Source organism: Mauremys reevesii, linkage group 3 (genome assembly GCF_016161935.1).
Source record: "Mauremys reevesii isolate NIE-2019 linkage group 3, ASM1616193v1, whole genome shotgun sequence".
In the NCBI taxonomy this organism is placed as follows: Eukaryota; Metazoa; Chordata; order Testudines; family Geoemydidae; genus Mauremys; species Mauremys reevesii.
The window spans coordinates 80,382,924-80,388,923 of record NC_052625.1 but is presented as its reverse complement, the minus strand read 5'-3'; the positions used below and the strand labels follow the sequence as shown (position 1 = coordinate 80,388,923).

The 6,000-nt window shown below is 42.0% G+C and overlaps 1 long non-coding RNA gene across 1 annotated transcript in view; it reads right to left on the bottom strand.

Moving 5' to 3' along the window:
• Positions 1–3,260: 3,260 nt before the first annotated feature.
• Positions 3,261–6,000, bottom strand: part of LOC120402104 — a 45,738-nt gene continuing 42,998 nt past the window's right edge. The window contains exon 3 of the long non-coding RNA XR_005596984.1: positions 3,261–3,407. This is a non-coding gene — a long non-coding RNA (uncharacterized LOC120402104). The remainder of the gene's footprint in view (positions 3,408–6,000) is intronic.

Genomic DNA, 6,000 nt, shown 5'->3' with positions numbered 1-6,000 from the left:
CAACTCAGCAACTGGAATAAATGCCAAAGTTTATGGCTAAGATAGTTCATTTTATAATAAAAACAGATCAGAGAAACACCACTCAGCACATGTACACTGTTAAAATAAACTACTCTGAAAAAAAAGAAGAAAGAAAAAAACCACCCTACAAACATAAATACAATGATGACAACACACTTATGCTCTATCCCTCAGGAGCAGAGGAGGAACTTTACCCCTTCCAGACAGGCCCTGCAGCATGCCCTGTATGTCAACAAACTCCAAATATGCAGGGACAGGGAGAGGAGTGGCCTTCTAGAGAAGAGGACTCTCCTTGCTGAGAATACCCTTCCTCCAGCTGCTCCCTCTCTAGGTGATAGCTCAAGCACTTCAGCAGATTCCAGCTGCTATCATCATGTGGTGTGGCTTGTAAGGTAGATTGGACCCAAACCATTTATCGGTCAAAACCAACAGCTTGATTTGCAACCAGAAAACGAACACGAGCCCAGATTTCATTCACTCCCTGTAACAAGCACTACTGCTTGTTGATAGGCCTTGTTACCTTTCATTTTTGGAGTCAGTCATTCTATTATTCTCTCACCAATAGTTAGAAGCAAAAGGGCAGAGGAATGGTGTCTCATCCACTGTTGTAGCTTTGGACACTTAAATCAATCTTTCACCTGAAGGGCTAGAAAACGTTCACATATGGATGTACAAGGGAGGGAGAGGGTACATGGAGCCAGCTGGCCACAAGCGATGAGGTGCCCTTTGCCCCCTCCCCTTCCAGAAAATGTAGAAAGGCAGAACAAATTTAAAACACCAGGAGGAGCAGGGAAACTGTTTAACTTCTACTCAGTTAAACAGTTTTAGAGATAGTGGTAAATCAGCCAGTAAGATGACCTGCTCTACCCCATCCTCCAAACAGTTGTTTGAGAACATCAGCAATACTTTTAGCACTTACTCTCCACATGTGCATGCAACTCCCTTTGATGCAAATGAGTTACTTCCACATATCATGGGGAAAATAGACCCTGTAAGTGGTCTGGGAATCCCTAAAGCACCAGATCCTCGGTTACTTCACTCCATTTCCAAAAGCTGTCTGCATGTTTGTGTCACCTCAACTCATTTGTCCCAGCAGGCAGCTGGTTCTGTCATATAATACCATGCTTGCTGCTCCATAAGTATCCTGGAATAGCTAATGTCCATTTCTGCGTGAAAGCTTCATCTTCACATCCCCTCTTATAATGTGCCAGTTTGCAGCTTTTGTGAGAATTCTCTGCAACAACACTATTTTATCATCTGGCGCTATAAACCTACAGACGTAACTCTGTACACTGACTCACCATAGGGGCTACAAGCTAATGGACAAGTCATCACCTCCACTTTTATGGACTAAGGTGAAAAATTCCTAGGCCTGGGCATGGAAGGGCAGAGGAATGGTGTCTCATCCACTGTTGTACCTTTGGACTTTTAAATCAATCTTTCACCTGAAGGGCTAGAAAACGTTCACATATGGATGTACAAGGGAGGGAGAGGGTACATGGAGTCAGCTGGCCACAAGCGATGAGGTGCCCGTTACCCTCTTTGAGGATGGTGCAGTGGCTGCATTTCCCAGGAGTCACTGCACCTCCCTAAGGTACTTTGCATCCTGGAAGTCCCACTGGGACAGCACAGTTTTGTACCACCCCCGATGCAGGGCTATGGCTTAATATCACAGGTTAAGAGATGATTTGATCACAGTCTATAAGTACCTAGATGGGGAACAAATATTTAAGAATAGGCTCTTCAATCTAGCAGGAAGGGTATAACACAATCCAATGGCTGGAAGTTGAAGCTAGATAAATGCAGAGTAGAAATAAGGCATCAATTTTTAATGGTGAGAATAATTAACCATGGGAACAATTTACCAAGGGTCATGATGGATTCACCATCACTGACAATTTTTAAATCAAGATGGGATATTTTTCTAAAAGCTCTGCTGTAGGAATGATTGTGGGGAAGTTCTATGGCCTGTGCTATACAAGAGATCAGATGAGATGATTATCACATAGATTCTAAGGCCACAAGGGACCAATCAATCTATGAATGACTCCTCAATTCGATGACTAGAACCACAATACGATAATGGGATACTAAAGTAAGTTGAATTTTGCTGATAAAAAAACAAACAAACAAATACCACTTTTTCAGAATTCCTGTGCTATTTTCATTGCTTTGTGGTATTAACTAAATGCTTAGACAATTGCTTTTACAATATTTAAACAAAAGGGGGTTTGGTTTAAAAATTTCCAAAGACATCTAGCATTCAGATTGGCAACAGTTGTATGGAATAAAATATGTGGACATAATTACAGACCAACTGTTAATTTGGCACTTGCTTGTACAGGAATGAAATTTCAATTAAGTTTTGTCAGCAGCAAGTATAAATGACAGATCCCATATGAAACTTCATAGCCAGTAAACTGCCTAAATAAAGATTGGGATGTCATCCAGTTAATGAATTAGATCACATGCACTGATTACATACTTTGTAAATAATGTGCTCCTTTCCCCTGTTCTTGAAAACGAATTGTTTATCCAGTTGTTGTTTTCTTAAAGAATGGCCCATATGGCAGGTAAATTGGAACAGTCACACTCTGGGCTGACCCCTAGGCCAAATGGTGCTCCAGGCAAGGAGCATCTTCAGCACTCCCCTTCCCTCAATTTGTTAAACTTTTGGATACCTTTTTATTGCATTTGTAGCCCATTTCATGACTTTGAGGCATGATTTGCATGCATGATTTATCCCTGTCATACAAGACAAATATTGCAGCTGGGCTCTCACTTCACTTCAGTTCGTTCTTATATCTCACTTATTGACTGGCAATGCCCCTCCCCTTATATACCCATGAGGGTATGGCTGACAACATTCTAGGAGGTTTGAGGCAAATGTAGCTCTCACAGTCTGGAAGGTTCCACAAGATTATACAAAGGTCCAGAACATTCTAGGAGGTTAGTGAAAAATGAATCCACATACGGAATACCCAAAACAGGTTACTTCAAACATTCTATTTTTCCTTTTGTTGCTAACAACAAAAACAGCACCCCGAGCCTGGGGCCCTCCAAGCTCCATACCCCAGCAGTCGCCTGGGTCGCTTGCCCTAAATCTGGCTCTGGTCACATTGTGTTTAGAGCAGGGTGATACAACTGAGTGAATTATCCCATTAGCCCGATAGGCCAGAATTAAATCACATGCAAGATTTTTGAATATATATAATAAAATGACTGCGCGAGGTCACAAAGCAGTTGTATTCACATTCATTTGGAACCATGCAATGAAGTACAAATCCTCTCCCAAAGAATTCATGTTGCTACCAGACAGTGATTCAGCTGCTGTTCTCAGTGGTCCCAGGAGAAAACCAGATTATCTCAGCACCATCAGCAAGTTTCTGGAAAGAGAGACAGATTATTAATGGGGTAGCATGGAAAGGCTCACTAGCCTTTCAACTATGAAATATGTTCCTGTACTGGATGAACAAGCGCTACATTTCCTGTTCTGTCTCAGCCATAATAGCTACCAGCGGCTATGAATGCCTCCCCCTTTTAAAAAAAAAGTATAATACTAAAGAACTCTCAAAAAATTAATTCCAGTCACCTAACCCAAAACTATTTTATTGTCTTTCCCCACACTATAGTTAGAGCTTGGATTTCATTAACAAAAAATACACTCTGCAGCAGCTGATCCATGATAGTTACTGCAGATCTTTTTAGTTTTGAAGCAGTGAAGGCAATGCCAGATTAAGCATGCAAATCTTGTACTGTCAGCACATGTAGAAGGCAACTCTAGACCTATTCTGCCTTCACTCAACCCCTGGAATTGATATTTTAATTTGCATGCACCCTAAATTCCAAAATTGACAACTGCAGATTCATGAATGATATCATAGTTCCAATCTCATTCACACTGGTGTGAATCAGGAGTAATTCCATTTACTTCAGAGGAGTTACTCCAGCTTTACACTGGTGTAACAGAGCTCAGAGTCTGGTCCAAGCATTGGAGAACTTCTTGAATATGCTTAGTGCACATATTCAAACATGCAAATGAGGAGGTACTCTACTTTGGTCAACATTTAGATCATCATTCAGCTGGAAAAGGAGATGTAGTGGGGTTGGGTTTTTTTGTATATTTGCTTATATTAAAGTTTTTGGTACTTTCATCCTTTAGCAGGGTTGACTGTGGAAGTGAAAGCTATCACCAGCACCATCCAGTCATGATGATGAGTCATTTTAAAAAAATGAAATGGGTATCAAGCCAACTCCTTAGTTTAAGTTTGTGTAAGCAAGCTACTACAGTCTGTGATGGGGCAAGGCCAGATGGCTACAGTAAAGTAGTGAGGAACAGGTATGTTAGCCCCAGGCTAAACAAATCCCTGGTACCATGGTAACCAAATGGCAGTTGTTCCAGGTTAATCAAGACACCTGGGGCAAATTAAGATCCTTCTAGAAGTGGAGATAGCTAGATTGATTGGGATACCTGAAGCGAATCAAGAGCTGGCTGGAACTAGTTAAAAGCCTCCCAGTTAGTCAGTGAGGTGTGGGTGTCAGGAGCTGTGCTGTTGGAGGAATGAAACAGTATGAATCCATATCAGGTGCAAGGAAGGAGGCCCTGAGGTAATGGTGAAGGTGATATTGAGTGGGGGATGCTGTGGGGAAGTGGCCCAGGGAATTGTACATGTCCTATTTCCAAAAAGTCAGCTACCATAGCTGTTAATTTTAGGGTCCCTGGGCTGGAGCCCAGAGTAGAGGGTGGGCTTGGGCTCCACTCTCCCCTCCCTGATTAATCAGTGAGACTGGGAGACAACAGAGACTGTGTGAGGGAGGATTGCTTCTCCTCACCTCTGTTGTTGGCTTATGATGAAAATAGCTCAGTAAGCTGTGACCCTCACCTCTAGAGAGAGAAGGGCTACGTGGAGGGTCACAGTGAGCCTCTGAGGCTAGCAAAATCTGCCAAGAAACGCAGGACCCATGGAGTCAAGGACAGAACTTTGTCACAAGTCTGAAGACTGTACATTTCACATCACCACTATGATACTGGCTATCATAGGACACTGGAGAAGAGTTGATCTCTATTTATACTCTCCAGTAGCTTCACCTCAAGAAAAGCATTTTTCACCCTTTTAAAATGGGCTTTGATAGGCCAGCCAATTTCTTCATGATGTTTAATGAATGCAGAAATCAAGCACTCATACATGCTGCTACTCATTGCAATCAGACACACAGCAGTCAGCCAAAACATCAGTAGCACAATCAAGGCATAGATTGCTCCCTAGGTTATGAGTGTTGGGAAACTATTTGGCCATTCAGTTTCTTCAGAAAATTAGGGTGGTGAGTGCTAATTTGGAGGGGAAAAAATGGAATCATCTTCAGAACTTCCTGAAAAGTTTTTGAATTCCCATTTAGCCAATCTACTATATAGTTTCTGGTGCATTAGTGGCAGCTATAAATAAAGCTGCCTATGTGGTTCCATTCCAAGTTCTTGTTTTGAGATAGTCAGAATGTCCCAAAACTCACTCATCAGGTGACATTTTATAGCTCTTAAAATAAAAATCTTCAAGAATAATTGTTGAGCAAAGTTAGTGCACACCCTTGTCATTTTTGAGTGTTAAAAGTCCAGGAATGCATTATAAATGGAGGGAGATTAACAAGATAGGGAGAAGTTTCAGGGGGGGGGGGAGAGCGAACAGCCCTCCTGTCACCTCCTGGCCTCCATCATCCCTGCCCCCATTTAAAACTTCTCCCTATCCTGTTAATCTCCCTGAATGTAACTAAGGGCTTGCTTATATGGGAAATAGTCCGGAAGAGCTATTGTAGCATAGCTATTCCACTCTGGTGCCCTGTGTGGGCAATATTATTCTACACTAAGAGTGCCTTTGTGCCATTTAGCATAATTACTATTGTGAACTAGCTATTACACTTTAAATTCACACAATACCTTCCCCTGTAGACAAGCCAGCTCCAGGCCAACCCCCTAGATATATTTAT